Source organism: Castor canadensis, chromosome X, assembly GCF_047511655.1.
Source record: "Castor canadensis chromosome X, mCasCan1.hap1v2, whole genome shotgun sequence".
Lineage (NCBI taxonomy): Eukaryota > Metazoa > Chordata > Mammalia > Rodentia > Castoridae > Castor > Castor canadensis.
This window is the reverse complement of record NC_133405.1, coordinates 52,156,772-52,175,982: the sequence shown is the minus strand read 5'-3', so window position 1 is coordinate 52,175,982 and position 19,211 is coordinate 52,156,772.

Here is a 19,211-nt window from a genome sequence, read left to right as displayed (position 1 = left end):
GTCAGATCGATTCCCTGGGTATTAAATTCTTCCTTCCTCAAGTCAAAAGAGTCAGGGAAGCTCAACAATAATTCCATGTGTCCTTATAAATTCTTTCAACAAGTTGACAGAGATTAATTTAGAGACAATTGAGAGGGGAAATTGTGAGATATGGTAAATCTAAAAAGTATCCAAAAGTATCCAAAGTTTTAGGACCAATTGTGTATGATGTAACATGCACTGATAACATGGTTAAAATTCAGAAACAGTAACATGTCTTGAAATTCTTTGCAGGAATTCTATGGGACACAGTTGAGAAGATCAGGTAGTGTGGACAGTTGTGAAATGACTGTTTGAGGAAAGTAGCCCAGCAATGTTTTTCTTTACAATAGCAAGAAATTGATTTATCAAAAATGCAGCCATTTGGTATGGCAGTCAGATCTTAACTCTACAGAAATGACTAAATGGGAATGAAGCCATATAGGAGCAGAGATAGCAGATGGAAATGCTATAGTTGTCAGCACACACACATACACACACTCTTACATACACTCATACACTCACTGAGTTCTGTTATTACAAGGCTGGAATTTGCACATTTTGCTTAGGCTAAAGAGAACACACTCAGCTTACTAGTGCAAATATTCATACACAATGTGCTGTGAACTGTGCCCAGATCTTTAGCAGTGTATAAACACCGAGAAGATGCCAGCCACATGTTGACAATTAGAAATATCAAGAATACTCTGAATAACATGGGGTTGTAACAACTGATTCTGTCACCATGATGGTTAATCTTGATTGTCAACTTGATTGGATTTAGAAGTACCTAGAAGATTAGCAAAGCATACCTCTGGGTGTGTCTGTCAGGGTGTTTCCTGAGAACATTTACTAATGAGAGAAGATGAGACTGAAGTGTGGGCAGCATTATAAGCTAGGAGCCCAGATGGAATCAAAGGAGAAGAAGTTCTCTCTCTCTCTCTGTCTCTCTGTCTCTGTCTCTCTCCTTCTTGGCTACCATGATATCACCTGTTCTGCTCTGCCACACTCTATCCTCCGTAATGGATTGAAACTGAAACCTCTAAAACTGTGAAGAAAATAAATCCTTCCTTCTTTAAATTGTTTTCTCTGGTATTTTTCACAGCAACAAAAAACTAACACAGTCATGTCTATAGGATGGACTCCTAGATAAGCAGCAAAAATGCATTATAATGAAAACAATGAGAGATGATTTGTTCTCTATCAGATTGTCAACCAACCATTCATATTATCTACAATGTGTGGCAAAAGAGGCACTTCAATACTGTGTTGTTAGGAATATAAATTAATAATACAATTTTGAATGTAACGTGCTAATGTAGAAGTTAAAAGATTGTATAATTTTAAAGAGCACTTTTAGGAATATATAATAAGAAAAGAATACAAATATGTCTCTCTCTCTCTCTCTCTCTATCTCTATATATATGCATGTAATACTGTATCAAGTATATTATTATTTGGAATAGAACATAAAGGGAACTAAAAATTCATCACTAGGGTACTGGCGAAATAAATTTGAGACACTCATACAATGAACTGCCCAGTGTATATAAAAATGAAAATACAACTGAAATTTTGTTGTGAAGTAATATAAAATATTATAAAACATATTTACATGGGAAAATGGCCAGACATAAGGCAAAGGCAAATAAGAAAGACCACAAAAGGCACAGATCAATTTTTCCTTATGTAGATCTCTAGTTATTTCAAGGTTTCAAAAAAAACCTTTTAATTGCTTTCACATAGAGCTTTCTCTTCACCATAATGATAGCCTATATATTTTTGTCTGAAGCCCTCAGTTTCCCTGTACATTGGGAATGCACCCTTTCCTACCCATACTTCCTGAAAGCTCTGGAGGGTTTAGCCACAGCCTGCATCTTCCTGCACAGAGGCTATAGATGCAGTTCAGGATTTGGTCAGGAGGTGGAAGCAATGTACCTTCATTGCCAAATTTCTCTGTAAAGATGAGTACGCAAGGGACAAAACATACAAATACAGTATTTGCTATTATCTTGGTTAACGTCTTACTGTGCCTAATTTATAAACTTTATTATAAAGTATGTATGTGAAAGAGAGAGATAGAGAGAGAGGGAGAGAGAGAGAGAATCTGTCAACTTGATTGGATTTAGAAGTACATAGATTTTCTACACCTTTTCAGGCAGTGTCTAGGGTTTTTGGAATGTATTCCCTGAAGATAAGGGGTGATTACCTACTGTAACTCTGTTTTTTTTTTTTTGTGGTGCTGGGGCTTGAACTCAGGGCTATCACCTTGAGCCACTCTATCAGCCCAATTTTTTGTAAGAGGGTTTTTTCAAGATAGGTTCTCATGAGCTATTTGCCCAGGCTGGCTTTGAGCTGCAATCCTCCTGATCTTTGCCTCCCAAATAGATAGAATTACAGGCGTGAGCCAGTGGCGCCCCACTAACTACTGTACTTCTGAAACCCAACTTATGAACTTATGTTTGGGATGATTTTAATTCTATAGGAAAAAGTTGGAAGTTATAAAATAAGATTGCAAAACCATATACACAGGGATATTCCTACAATAAAACACCAGATAGCTCTCATGTGCCTTTGCAGTCACTAGCTGGCATACAGGAGGGCAGGGCTGTGGGGAGGTGATTAAGAGAAAAATGGAGGTGCCTGAACTGGCTCTGGGCAGCAGTACCACAGTGTGCTGGAGTGGGGTGATGGAGGGAGGTGGAAGAAGATCTGAGAAGCCTGTGCACTGGTTGGGCAATAGAGGGTAAACAGCCTGCTCTCTGGGAAGGACCCCTGTAAGTGTGCACACATCAACTGCATTGATGAGGGAAAAGAAAAAGCAATGAATAACATCTAAGTTTGAGGTCAACAGCAAATGGAACTGCTTTAACACACATGTGGATTTTTCAAGTAGAATTACCGTCAGTAAACAAACCATTTCATGACATTTGATAATCTGGAAAGTATATTCTTTTTCATTAAGAAAGAAAATGAGATTAGATTCAGCATACGAGAGAAAACGTGATATTCATCTTTCTCAGTCTGGCTTATTTTACTTAACATGATGATCTCTACTTCCATTCATTTTCCTGACATTTTCATTCTTCTTAATGCCTGAATAATATTCCATTGTGTATATATTCTTTGTCCATTTATTAGTTGATGGGCACATACTTTGATTCCATTTTTTGGCTATTGTGAATAGTGCTCCTATAAGCACGCATATGAAATTTTTTGAAATTGTCTTAAGAAGGGGGGACAAAGGAGAGGGATAGAGGAGGTAAATTTGATGGAGGAACATTTTATGTTTATGTGGAAGTATCACAATGAATTCCCTTTGTACAAATAATAATATGCTAGTAAAAGAATGAAAATGGGGATGATGCCACCTTGTGGCCGGATACAGGATAGGAGTTCTGGGAATCTCAGCAGAGTACTCAGCAGAGGGAGGTGGACAGGGAGCTTGGTATCAGGTGAATGTTTCAGAATTTTTCATTTGATGTGAGCAATTTTTCTGTGTCCATAATTTTCTGAGATCTTTAAACATGAAATGCATTTATGAATGTGTGAGTATGGAGGTGGGAAAGCTTGAGGAGACAAACAAGATTCAAATCCCACCCACAAAAAAATGTTAATTCTATTTTGAAATATGCTTTGTTTCCCCACTAAATTAAATGCAATGAATGCTTTTCTAAAGCTGTTTCTGGACTGCTTGGCATGTTATTACATTTATATAAAAATTGGGGACCCACCCCACAGACACCAGTGCAAGGTCCCCAGGCCATTGATTCTCCAGTCATATCACATTATTGGGGCATCTACTGTCTTCCACAGAGACAAATATCCAAGAGTTACTGGCATTTATTTTAGTCACATCTTCTTATGTCCAGGTTGGGTTACAACTGTGGTCCTCCCACTCTTCACTTCCTGCATAGCCAGGATTACAGGCGTGAGCCACCACGTCAGGCCCCCCATATTGTTTTTTAAAAATAGTTTTGACAGGATGATTGCTTCCTCTTTCTTGTCATGTTCAAGTGTTCAAGTATCTCAACCTGCAAGGAAATGGCAACAAAGTTTTTTTAATCAAAAATATGTGCGCATTTCATTTCGTACTACTTCAAATCCAATTCATCTCCATGAGATGTTCACATTAAAGAAATATCTTTTGTGGGAGGGCGAACACTGTGGAAGTCAATATATTAATGATTCTAGTATTATGTGTTTGACACTTTTAATAAAATTTTACATTTTCTCCTCATATTGGCTTCATGAGTTAAAAAGTCAATAAGCCCATTTTATAGATGATCATTTCCTTGACTATATACCAGTAGTGGTATTGCTGGGTCATCTGGTAGTTTTATTTTAAATTTTTTGAGGAACTTCCATACTGTTTTCTATAATAGTTGTACTACTTTACATTACCATTAATAGTCTATAAGTGTTCTTTTTTCCACATCCTCACCAGCTCTTGTTATCTTTAGTCTTTTAGATAATAGCCATTTTTACTGGACTGAGGTGGCATCTCAATTGTGTTTTTTACTTGCATTTCCCTGTTAATTAAGTATTTGAGCATTTTTCATATATTCGTTGGCTATTTGTCTTTTTTGGGGAAATATCTATAGAGATTATTAGCCCATTTTAATTGCATTATATATGAGGAACTCAAAAGTTTAACAACAAAAATGCATTTCACTTCACTTTATTGCTATCAATTCTTTCCAGAAGCAATAATCATCTCCATTACTTGAATCAAGGAACAGAAACTAAAAGTTAGGTAACATCCTGAGGAAACAATGTTATAAATTATGGCTACAAGATTTAAAGCATGGAAATATTCAGAGAACTAAGATTTTTTTGCTCTGTTAAAAGTTACAAAATCAGTTGGGTACCAGTGGCTCACACCTGTAATCCTAACTTTGTGGGAGACAGAGATCAGGAGGACTACAGTTCAAGGCCAGACCATACAAATAGTTTGAGAGACCGTATCTCAAAAATACCCAAAACAGTTCTTGGGCTTGAACTCAAGGACTCATGCTTTCTAGGCAGGGACTTTACCACTTGAGCCAGTCTGCCAGCTCTAACAACAAAATCTTTGAACCAAGTCACAAATGATATCAGAACTTCCTTCATTGATTTAAAAATGTGTTCAGCATCATTCTGAGTGAGGTTAGCCTGGCCCAAAAGACCAAAAATCGTATGCTCTCCCTCATATGTGGACATTAGATCAAGGGCAAACACAACAATGGGACTGGACTTTGAGCACATGATAAAAGCGAGAGCACACAAGGGAGGGGTGAGGATAGGTAAGACACCTAAAAAACTAGCTAGCATTTGTTGCCCTTAACGCAGAGAAACTACAGCAGATACCTTAAAAGCAACTGAGGCCAATAGGAGAAGGGGACCAGGAACTAGAGAAAAGGTTAGATTAAAAAGAATTAACCTAGAAGGTAACACAGACGCACAGGAAATCAATGTGAGTCAATGCCCTGTATAGCTATCCTTATCTCAACCAGCAAAACCCCTTGTTCCTTCCTATTATTGCTTATACTCTCTCTACAACAAAATTAGAGATAAGGGCAAAATAGTTTCTGCTGGGTATTAAGGGGGTGGGGGGGGAGAAGGAGGGGATGGAGTGGGTGATAAGGGAGGGGGTGGGGGCAGGGGGGAAAAATGACCCAAGCCTTGTATACACATATGAATAATAAAAGAAAAAAAAGTAAAAAAATAAAAATGTGTTCAGATACCGTTGCATTAAAGTAGCAAGTTAAAAAAATATTTGTATGATAGTTCAAAGTACACATATTGTGATACGTAAAATACCTTTCCTTTATACATTTGTGTTTCTGTAGTGTTTTAAATACGGAGACATGGTTTGATAGCTGAATGTAAGGCTCATTTGAGAGATGTTACTTCCCTTTTCCTGGGTATCTGAAATTTCCCTGAAGCTGTCCAACTGGGGCTGTCATGTAGGTAGATGAATGTACTAGTCCTGTGACTACCCCGTTAGTTAGGAATATTCTGAGCCATTTTTCAATGGGAGGGATCAGGGTTGTTTATTCTTAGTATTTTTTTCACTTACAAAATCAAGGAAATGTTATTATAGATAAAAATGGGAAATAAAATAAAGCAAAGTGAAATTTTCATTATAAGCCCTTAAAAAGACTTATTCAAAGATAATGGATAAGCACTATTAACAGCTGAATATATGTTGAATATATATATAGTTTCTAAAGTCTCACCATCAAATATAACCATCTATATTTAAGAGTAGCAATGATATCGTATTCTACTTATAATTTAGCAGAACATTTTATGAAGGTTAATCTATGCCAATCAACATAAATCCATGTAAAATATAAACAGAAACACTAATGGTCAATTTAGGTATAAACAAAATATTGACATTTATTTCTGACTTCCTCTGTGTACAGCAGTGTTTTAAGTACTTAACCTGTACTTACTCATTAAGTCTTATAGCTGTGTGGAAATTCTATTGATGCTCAGCTTGAGAAATAAAAGAACTGAGGCACAGTGAGAGCAGGAATATCAAGAAGTGAGGTAAGACTCATTGTGCGGCTGCAGAGCCAATATATCTAACACATGCTACTGCCTGTCATTTGATAAGAGCTTCAGTCTTACTGTTATTTGAGACAAAGCAAAATAAACTGAGGTGTCATGTCTTTCCCAGTTAGCTTGGCAAAAATGCAAAATACTGAAGATATTAAGTATGTGTTGGAATTTGAGAGAAATTCAACTTTGCTTCTAGGACTGTTAATTCTCTTGCAATGCAAAGATAGGCATGGGTGGGGGTTAAGAGGGCTGCTGGGGTTAATGAGAAGACTTTGAGAAAATATAGTAGATAAAGGTGGCCTGCTTCAGGTAAGACAGTGCTGCCATGCATGTAAGCTCACAAGTAACTGTCCACCACATCTGTGGATGCGCTTCAATGTGACAGGAAGCACCAAAATATCTTATATGACCCTTGACTTAATTACAAAGGAGACTAAGCAACTGGTATAATTGCATACTGGAAAAGATGAGAAAATTAGAAGCAATCTAAATTTTCATAAATAAGTAGAACATTTAAATAAATTATGAAACATATTAGGTAATATACGATGGAGAAATAGCAGCCTCTTCAACAAAAACTGCTGGGAAAACTGGCTAGCAGTCTGCAAAAAACTGAAACTAGATCCATGTATATCACCCTATACCAAGATTAACTCAAAATGGATCAAGGATCTTAATATCAGACCCCAAACTCTAAAGTTGATACAGGAAAGAGTAGGAAATACTTTGGAGTTAATAGGTATAGGTAAGAACTTTCTCAACGAAACCCCAGCAGCATAGCAACTAAGAGATAGCATAGATAAATGGGACCTCATAAAGCTAAAAAGCGTGTGTTCATCAAAAAAAAATGGTCTCTAAACTGAAGAGAACACCCACAGAGTGGGAGAAAAAATTTGGACTGATAACCAGAATATATAGGGAACTTAAAAAACTAAATTCTCCCTAAACTAATGAACCAATAAAGAAATGGGCAAGTGAACTAAACAGAACTTTCTCAAAAGAAGAAATTCAAATGGCCAAAAAACACATGAAAAAAATGCTCACCATCTCTAGCAATAAAGGAAATGCAAATTAAAACCACACTAAGATTCCACCTCACCCCTGTTAGAATAGCCATCATCAGCAAAACCACCAACAACAGGTGTTGGCGAGGATGCGGGGAAAAAGGAACCCTCTTACACTTTTGGTGGGAATGTAGACTAGTACAACCACTCTGGAAAAAAATTTGGAGGCTACTTAAAAAGCTAGACATTGATCTACCATTTGATCCAGCAATACCACTCTTGGGGATATACCCAAAAGACTGTGACACAGGTTACTCCAGAGGCACCTGCACACCCATGTTTATTGTGGCACTATTCACAATAGCCAAGTTATGGAAACAGCCAAGATGCCCCACCACTGACTAATGGATTAAGAAAATGTGGTATCTATACACAATGGAATTTTATTCAGCCATGAAGAACGAAATGTTATCATTCGCTGGTAAATGGATGGAATTGGTGAACATCATTCTGAGTGAGGTTAGCCTGGCCCAAAAGACCAAAAATCGTGTGTTCTCCCTCATATGTGGACATTAGATGAAGGGCAAACACAACAATGGGATTGGACTTTGAGCACATGATAAAAGCAAGAGCACACAAGGGAGGGGTGAGGATAGGTAAGACACCTAAAAAACTAGCTAGCATTTGTTGCCCTTAATGCAGAGAAACTAAAGCAGATACCTTAAAAGCAACTGAGGCCAATAGGAGAAGGGGACCAGGAACTAGAGAAAAGGTTAGATTAAAAAGAATTAACCTAGAAGGTAACACAGACGCACAGGAAATCAATGTGAGTCAATGCCCTGTATAGCTATCCTTATCTCAACCAGCAAAACCCCTTGTTCCTTCCTATTATTGCTTATACTCTCTCTACAACAAAATTAGAGATAAGGGCAAAATAGTTTCTGCTGGGTATTAAGGGGGTGGGGGGGGAGAAGGAGGGGATGGAGTGGGTGATAAGGGAGGGGGTGGGGGCAGGGGGGAAAAATGACCCAAGCCTTGTATACACATATGAATAATAAAAGAAAAAAAAGTAAAAAAATAAAAATGTGTTCAGATACCGTTGCATTAAAGTAGCAAGTTAAAAAAATATTTGTATGATAGTTCAAAGTACACATATTGTGATACGTAAAATACCTTTCCTTTATACATTTGTGTTTCTGTAGTGTTTTAAATACGGAACTATTTTATAAAAAGTTGAAAACAAAATAACTTTGAACTGATTACAAATATGATCACATATTCCTTACTTCAGAAACATGTTCACAGCATATTGTTTTGGTGTTAAAAAGCAGCTCAAAACAGTTTATTTGACATCACTTCTTTGTGTGTATGTATGTTTCTATGTCTCAAACTCATGCCAACTATTATACCCTAACTAGTGCAGGTTTTTCTTTAGCTCACATGGGCCTGGAGTTCTAAACCCAGTACTCAAAGATCTCAAGGACAGCATGGATATAAATTTGTGGCCTATACAGTGGAATCCCTTCACCTCTCTCACCCTCCCTATTACCTTATCCCAGGATCCTAATTAGGATTTTCACACTTGCAATTCTGATGCTGACTACCAGTTGACAGCTTTTTCTATTTTCTAGAAGTTATTTTTCTCCCATTGAAAACAAATAATTTTTACAAAGAGAAGCACAACTTCCTCAAACCATATGATGAAACAATAAGTATAATGTTACTCCAATTCTCTTTTAAAAATTCATATGTTTATAAAAGGACTGAAAGAACATAAACATAATTTTATTTCCTGTAAACTCCTACATATACATCTAACTTATTTATTAAATAAATAGTATATGTCTACTATGCTAGGCCCTGTTAATATAATTTTATATATACATCTATCTATTTATCTATCCATTTATCTATTTCTAGACCTAAATAACTGGAAATGTACACAAGGAGTAGCATGGAAGTTGGAACCTGCTCCATGGTGAATAACCTTAGATGAACTCCATTTCAGGCAAATTAAGTACTACAGTCACCCCAAGGCTTGGAAACTCAATATCTAAGCAGAAAATTATATGGTTGGGTAGGGAGAGGTCACTACCTTGGAAAACTGAAGCACCTTATTACCTGTATCTCTGCCCTTTTGCATTGTACTCATGGTCTACTACCTTCTGATGAAATTTCATTCCCAAATACAGACTGAAGAATGGAAAAATTCTCATGTAGTTTCAGTCTTGGTTCTTTTGATGGCTATTAACTTGAGGTTTTGCTTCTTCTTTAGTTCTTGGCTGGATCACAAAACACATCAAATGGAAGGGGAAGTAAGAGGATGGGAAAGCACATGAAACACAGGGTATTAAGGGGTGATGTCTTGCCTGTTCACATTCAGTTAACTGAAAACTGTGCAATGGCACTTTTCCTCTCTTCAGCTCCATCCTACAACGCTACTGCACACAGCAGTGACACTGATGCTCACATATACTCAAATGTGAAATGTCCAAGTATTCTCTTTGTAGCCAGGTCATCATTTTGATCTCAGAGTTATCACATTGGTGAGAACGGGAAACTTATATTTTTCTGAGGATCTACTAGATTCCAAAAATTAAAAGCTATTGTTTTCAAATCTCTTCAACTCCTCAAAGTCATACCCTGAGCTGGGCATCATTACTTCCTTTGTACAGATGAGAAGTTGTTCAGGCCCATAGGACAAAGTACATGTTCAAGGAATTCTAGGGATACATAAAATAGACACTGAGGTCACCTTGAAGGGGCTTCCACTGCCCATTTCCAGGACACACTGAGCACCAAAATAGGTAAAGCTAGTAACAGAGGGTAACGCTTTGAGAGAAACAGGAATCTCTAAGTCATACTCATTTAAATAAATGTTAATAAATAAATAAATGAGGAGAAGAGGCAGCTGTACCTTTTTTTCAACTGACAACTACAAATCATATTGACACCAATATATGAATAAACAGACAAATGAGAAAGGAAAGATCTATCCTAAAGTCAAATGCCAGCTAATAATTCTAGAAGATATAACAGAATTGGAAAAGCAACACTTTACAGCTATCATAGTAATAAATGAAAGGGAGGAGGTGGCCCAAATAATGTATATACATGTAAGTAAATGTAAAAACGATAAAATAAAAATTAAAAAAAAGAATCTTAAATAAATTTTCAGTCTGCACCAAATCCCATAGCACTCACTGAGTCACCATGGTAACCATGCTGGCCAAGGAAAGGTGGGAAAAAGAAACAGTAACATTGATTTGATTCTTAGTATGTGCTAGAAACTGAATAGGACTGACATGCACACACATACACACATAATGCTCTCTACCTCTCACTACCCACTAACCTGTTTTATCTGTCTTTGCTCCACTTAAGACAGAAAGCAGCTTCAGGACACACACCCTGGAGCAGGACACCACACTTCCTGGGGCTAGGAGGGTCCCACAGCTCTCTCCTTCCTGACACATCCTGGCACTGAGTCCTGAAGTGGGAAGTAGCTGACTTGGGTCTGGGATCCCTGCATCTCCCCACCCCCCAGGGGGGTTCAACTCCACAACCACTGTAGACACCCACACCCTCAGTTGAGTGCAAACACTTGGAGCGGGGATCTTATTCTTTTCTTCCACACCAAGTCCATCTCTATCAAAAAATTCTCACAGTTGGCATTATGATATTACGTTCTATGACAACCACAGTGAACTGGCTTTTCCGTGACACCAGAAATATACATAAAGAGGTACCTCCTCCTTACCCTTTTGCTGAAAACAAAAACACTTTTACTTTTCAGAAAGAGAAAGTCTGGCGGAAGCTTAAATTCTCTGAGAGGAATTAAGCCTTTAGCGGCATTCTACCCAGTTTGGTGCAACAAATCTTTCCCTGTAGTCAAGAATTTTGTTTGCCTTAAAAGCAGATAGTAAGAACTGTGATGCCAGCTACTTGAGAGGCAGAGATTGGGAGGATCACAGTTCAAGGCCAACTCAGGCAAAGAAGTTATCCAGACCCATTTCAACAAATAAGTAGGATATGGTGGTGTGACCCTGTGTTCCCACGCATAGATAGGAGGTTTAGGAAGGTAGAAGAAATAGGCAGGAGTATCATTGTCTGAAGCCAGCCCCAGGCAAAAAAACCCCACAAAACAATAAAAAAAATGCAAAAATCTTTTTTACACAGGTGAGTTTATTTTTTGACTCATGTAACTTTTGTAGACTGTAAATAAGGTTTGCCTATTGGTGTGACTTCAAAAGAAGTTGGAAATAAGTTTAATTTGCAAGAGAATTGCAGATTTGTAAGTATTTTACTTTTCAGTTTAGACTGGAAATCAAGAGTTTTCACTATTGTCTTTTGTCACTAATGGTCATTGAAGGGAATTTATGTCAAAACAATGGGTCGCTGTGCAGATCAGGGTGATGTATGGGATTGATTTTATTGTTATGATGAAAAAGTGTGAAATAAAGAGTCTATGACAGAAATGTAAACGTAAAAGGAAGGAGAGAAAGAATGAGTAAGAGAGTATAAATCAGTACACAGAGACCCAGGGGAATATCTCAGAGTGCTTGCATATGAGTTAGCCCTGCAAGTTTGTAATACTCATAGTAATGCAAAGCAATTAGCACTCCAAAGCAGCAAATTAAGAAATTGGGGATAATCTTGTGACTGGATGATTTGTGTACACAAAAGATGCTTTAATGATGTTCCCTTACTACAAGTCCCCCATCAAAATTATCTTGCAACACAGAAATGGCCCCATTATATATTTTTTATTTTTGTTAGCATGTATTAGGTACACACAATATATGTCGATCAAATTCACTCCCCTCTATCCTTGCCCTCATCCCTCCTCCCCCTTAAAACAATTTTTGACAGGTTTCATAGCTCTATTTTCATACATAGGTGTAAAGTACTTTGACTGTATTCACCCACTTCACTCTCTCTCCTCTTTCTGGTATCCATCCCACAAACAGGACATGTTTTACATTGCTGCTATTCATTTCTAAAGGCTAAATTCCACATATGAGAAAGAACATGGGATATTTATCTTTCTCAGTCTAGATAATTTCACTTAATATGATGATCTCTAGTTCTATCCATTTTTTCCTGAAAATGACAAAATTTCATTCCACCTTATGGTTGGATAATGCTCCAATGGAGCATTATCCAGTTATTGGTCAATGGATACCTGTGTGATTCAATATTTTGGCTATTGTGAATAGTGCTGCTATAAACATGGGTGTACAGGTATCTTCATTGGATGTTGACTTACGTTCCTTCAGATATATGTCCAGGAGGGGTATAGCAGAACCATATGGTAATTCTATCATTAGTTTTTTAAGGAACCTTTCTCATTTCAAAAGTGGCTGCACTAATTTACATTCTCACCAAATCAGTACCAAACCAGATATTTACAAGAAGCAAAAACGCCTCAGTGACATCATCTATACACTTTGTATGTGAAAGGGACTACAGTTGGTGTATGGTACAGTAGGAAGTTAGAAAAAAGGTTATTTGTGTAGGAGTCAAAAATTAGATAGTAAAAATAAGGTGGGGTGAGGAAAGAAATAAGGAAGAAGGAAGTTGGCAGGGTGAAGTGTGTGGGCTGGAGGTAAACAAAACAAAATACTGTGCAAGAATGCAGTTCAATTGTGGAGAAGGATGCTATAGTCAGGGATTGCAATGGGATAGAGAAATTAATAATAAATACAGGAAGTACAATAAACCACCAATAGAAAAAATTGTAAAATAAAAAAACTAAGAAAAAACATAAAATTAAAGTTAAAATAAAAAGAGAAAAAAGAATAAGTCAGAATTTCTTCCTTTAGAGAAGAGTGTATGCCTGCTGGGCTCTATCAGTGCAATGGATGCTCTCCTCCAATCTCTGGTAGCTAGCTTTCTGTTTGCAGTATTCCTATTGTATTTACTCATGTAACCACTCTGGACTCAATATTGCTCTGGTATAGCCTATGTTATGGTATTCCATTTAGGTTAGGGTTCTAGAACAGGGGGAGTCTCTGGAGTGAGGTGGGGCAGGTCTCACTCTGCCAAAAGTCTCTCCTGGGCAATTGTGTTTAAGGATCCCCTTGGGCAGGGCAGTGTTCTTAGGACTCTGGCAGTGACAAGGAAGTGCTTTCAAACTCCCATGCCACATCAGAGACATAGGCACTGACTGTCTTTTCCCAACCCTGGACCAGTCCCAGTGCGTGGGCTTTTGGTCATCTCGCTCTACCAAAAGCCCGTCAATGGACAGTTGTGTTTACATGCATCACTGGTCTAGGCAGTGTTGATAGGTATCTGGTGGTCACAAGGAAGTGCACCTGGCTTCTCTGTCCTGTGCTGTCCTATTTTTATCTCTTTGTTTCTTTTATAAATCTAAAGTTCGGATTTTTTTCTAGCCACTACCTATCTAGTCTTTTACTGGTACTGTCCCCTAGCTTATTAATTTGCCCATCCTTTTTTTATAGCTACATAACTTAGCTTTTATTTCTGGTTCATGGAGACACAGATATGTGCACATCTGCAATTCACCATCTTCATCCATTATACATACACATATATATACACATACATATGTTATATATAATACATCCACTATATATATATATATATATATACATAATGCATCATATATAATGCACAATGCATCATACTTCCTTTTTTAGCACTATTGGAGTTTGAACTTAGGGTCTCATGCTTGCTAGACAGGTGCTTTACCACTCGAGCCATACCCAAGCACTTTTTGTTTTAGTTATTTTTCAGATAGGGACTTGTGTTTTTGGCCAGGGCTGGCCTAGACCACAATCCTCCTACTCATGCCTCCTTTGTAACTGGGATGATAGGCATGCACCATCATGCCTGGCTTTATTTTGTTAAGATGGGGGTCTCGCTAACTTTTTGCTCAGGCTGGTTTTGAGATATAATCCTCCACATTGTTGCCTTCTGAGTATCTGAGATTATAGGCATTAGCCTCCCCACTTGGCTATAACCTACTTCTTCATGCTACATCTCCAAGAGGTTTCTATGACAGCTACACTGTTTGGTTTAAATTAAAGTCTTGCTGTGCCAGAATTGTTTGCCTCTGGATCTCTGGAGCTGAGTGCTGGATGATCTTGTGCAGTTCCTCATCTTTCCTCTCCTGTGACAGTCACTGCTGGGCTAACTGGGTAGGTAAACAGGTGGCCTCCTGCCAGTTCAGTGGGCTTTATTTGGGAGAGTGCAGGGAGACACATGTCGTAAAATTCTTTTGATCTCATGACCTTCCCTGAAATCCGGGAAGTGGAGACATGGTTTGATAGCTGAATGTAAGGCTCATTTGAGAGATGTTACTTCCCTTTTCCTGGGTATCTGAAATTTCCCTGAAGCTGTCCAACTGGGGCTGTCATGTAGGTAGATGAATGTACTAGTCCTGTGACTACCCCGTTAGTTAGGAATATTCTGAGCCATTTTTCAATGGGAGGGATCAGGGTTGTTTATTCTTAGTATTTTTTTCACTTACAAAATCAAGGAAATGTTATTATAGATAAAAATGGGAAATAAAATAAAGCAAAGTGAAATTTTCATTATAAGCCCTTAAAAAGACTTATTCAAAGATAATGGATAAGCACTATTAACAGCTGAATATATGTTGAATATATATATAGTTTCTAAAGTCTCACCATCAAATATAACCATCTATATTTAAGAGTAGCAATGATATCGTATTCTACTTATAATTTAGCAGAACATTTTATGAAGGTTAATCTATGCCAATCAACATAAATCCATGTAAAATATAAACAGAAACACTAATGGTCAATTTAGGTATAAACAAAATATTGACATTTATTTCTGACTTCCTCTGTGTACAGCAGTGTTTTAAGTACTTAACCTGTACTTACTCATTAAGTCTTATAGCTGTGTGGAAATTCTATTGATGCTCAGCTTGAGAAATAAAAGAACTGAGGCACAGTGAGAGCAGGAATATCAAGAAGTGAGGTAAGACTCATTGTGCGGCTGCAGAGCCAATATATCTAACACATGCTACTGCCTGTCATTTGATAAGAGCTTCAGTCTTACTGTTATTTGAGACAAAGCAAAATAAACTGAGGTGTCATGTCTTTCCCAGTTAGCTTGGCAAAAATGCAAAATACTGAAGATATTAAGTATGTGTTGGAATTTGAGAGAAATTCAACTTTGCTTCTAGGACTGTTAATTCTCTTGCAATGCAAAGATAGGCATGGGTGGGGGTTAAGAGGGCTGCTGGGGTTAATGAGAAGACTTTGAGAAAATATAGTAGATAAAGGTGGCCTGCTTCAGGTAAGACAGTGCTGCCATGCATGTAAGCTCACAAGTAACTGTCCACCACATCTGTGGATGCACTTCAATGTGACAGGAAGCACCAAAATATCTTATATGACCCTTGACTTAATTACAAAGGAGACTAAGCAACTGGTATAATTGCATACTGGAAAAGATGAGAAAATTAGAAGCAATCTAAATTTTCATAAATAAGTAGAACATTTAAATAAATTATGAAACATATTAGGTAATGAAATGTTTTCTAAAACACATGTTAAATGGAAAGGAATGAACTGCAGATCAAACACTATTACCCTGAATTTCAAATCTGGACTTAGGATATATAGTGGGGAGCCATAAGTGTATAGTATTTCATACCAAAGAACTACTTGAAATCATTATTCAAGTGAGGGAAGTCAGGATAAATATATCCTTTAAAATATTTTGACATTTTGTATTCTAACAGTGACATTTAGCTCAAATTTTCACCAACATAGAATATTATCCACTCTATTTTACAAAAAAAATTTCAAACATGGAAAAGGAAGTATTCTGACAGACACTTGTGGGTTCTAACACATGTTAACATTTTGCCATATATATTTTACACACATTTTTGGTTTTCAAAGAAATATAATATTACAGATACAATTAAAGACTCATCATCCCATTCTCTTCCCTAATTCCCTAGAGATAAGCATTATATAAATAGTTTTCAATTTGTTATTTCTTTTATCTTACATGTATATATCATAAAGAATGTAAGGTATTATTTGTATGAAAAAGGTTCAAATTTGTAGTGGCATTCTATTGATTTTTATCATCTTGTTCCTTGAATTGCTCTCATTTTACAAGGCTTTAAATATTCACCCATTTTAACACATGTAGATATAATTAATTCATTTCAACTGCAGCATAGTATTTAATTGGATGAATATATTATTTTTGTTCTAGTTTGTAACTCCCACATCAGTGGACATAGGTTAAGACTGGTAACCAAATTTACAGGAGTCAAGTGGCCCCAACTGGTACTAGGTTTACTTGACTTTGTAATAGAATAAAATGGGGGACCCTATCAAACACGCCTATCTCGTTAGCAGGAGGAGTACTGAGATGGGTGTCCAGAGGTTATGCTTTGAATCCCGTTTCTCACCAAGAAAGTGCAGAGAAACCATATAGGATGGGGACCACCTACTTACAGGCTCCATTTCTAAAAGGAGTCTACGTATTCTATAAATACTGTGAATGTCGCTCACATGGGGTCCTAACAGGAAGGAACACACTCAATGATAGAAGTCTTCACAGATCACTGGTCGTTTTTATCATAAGAAATGTTGTCTGGACTGGGAATGTACATAAGTGGTAGGGCACTTGCTCACATGTGCAAGTCCCTGAGTTTGAATTCTAGCACTGCAGAAACACACATAAAACAAAGAACTATTTATTTATGCAACTGATATTTTACCTTTATCAAGTTTCCATAAAAACAGTGCTAGAAGAGGGTTTTCCCAGAGAAGCAGGAATTTTTTATCTTTATTCGTGTATTTGTTTTATATTGATAAGATTTTGGATTGCTTTTTTATATTTCTTTTTTGTCTTCTATTCAGGCAATGCTAGAGTAAGTGTCCTCCTACCAGTCAACTTTGGCACATGCAAGAAATATTTCTTACATTGCTTAAATATGTATTCCCTAGGACTTGATATTAATCATTTAAACTTTCTTAAAAATATATAGGAAATCTCACTTTTTCATTCTACTTCCATTATTGGTATCATAATATTCAAATTTATTTCTCTCTACACACATACACACGGTTTTAAATTTTCTTTTCTTCTGTGAATTTTGTGTTCATGTTTTTGGTGTTTTTACCATAGGTAATAGGCAATAGGTGACAAAAGTTTGTTTAGATTTTTTATTTGCATTTCTTAAATTATTAATTAGTTAGAACATATTTTCTTGTGATTATTGGTCATTTATATTTCTTCCAATGTGCATTCTTTAAAAATCATATCTTTTTTATTATTTTGTTATAGAGGTTCTTAATGCATTAAGGATAACACTTTTCACTGATCCTAGACTAATCACTTTGACAGATATTTATTGGGTGTACATTCTTTGCCAGACACTCCAGCAAAAATCTATACCCAAGATCTTTCCTCTGAGATCTAGATGCTTTTTTTGTTTGTTTTGTTTTGGTTTTGGTGGTACTGGAGTTTGAATTCAGGGCTTCACACTTGCTAGGCAGGCCTTTATCACTTGAGCCATGCCTCCAACTCCTAGATGGCATGTTTACTTTGAGAAAGAAAAGCATTAGTACTCATCCACCCATGAATGAATTGTCAAGGAGAATATTATACACAATTCAAAAACACTTATCACTAAGTGTTAGAATGTTAAGTGGAAATAACAGAAATGAAATGTGCAAGTTTCCATTATGTATTAACTTCACTCTCATTTTTATTCACCAAAGTGATTTCTCAGATAATTTGTGAAAAAGAAAACAATAGCTGAACCAGTTCCATAGGGGGTGAAAATTAAAAACATCACTCCTTTTCAATTTATTTCATATAATTTCTCATTCCACTTTGTGCATTTTATGCTAATTTTTCAAGAATAATATGTACAATTGACTCTGAAAAAAAGCTCTGCAGAAGAATTGCAATGGGGGCCAGGCAAATTTTAGGACCTTTGGTAAGTCATTTTCCCTGAGCTGACCTTTGTTTTGGTTTTGTTTTGGATAACAATGCTCAGATCTTTATAGGGGTAATGTGATCTCATATGGGAAGGCAAATGTGATAAAATTGTACACAGGTAATATACAGATGCACACACAAATAAGTTTCTATAAAATGGTAACATTTGAACAAAGTTGGTAGACTATATCAGTGTCTATTTTCTGTTTGGAATACTATACTGTATTTACACAAGATAATACCATTGGGGGGAAATGAGCATAAGAATAAAAGAGATCTCTATTATTTCTTACAATGACATGCAAATCTACAGTAATCTAAAAGGGTTTTTAAAAATGTATGTTCTTCTTAGGCAGGAAATGAGTAAAGTTCACTTGATTGAATCCTTTCTATGTTCCAATCATTGTGCTTGTGAATTTCTATTAATTATCTCTAGGATAAAAATACTACTTGGCTTATTTTAAAAGATCCCAATTATTTTGGATGACCTGGCATCAGATCAAGTTTAATATTTTGCATTTTTGAGACAATGTCTCCCTGTTTGTCTAGGCTAGCCTTGAACTCACACTCCTGCTGCCTTTGCATCCCAAGAGCTGAGCTTGCAGGTCTGCATTACCTGGCCAAAATTTTAAATTTTCAAACAATGTGTTGTTATTACTACTATTT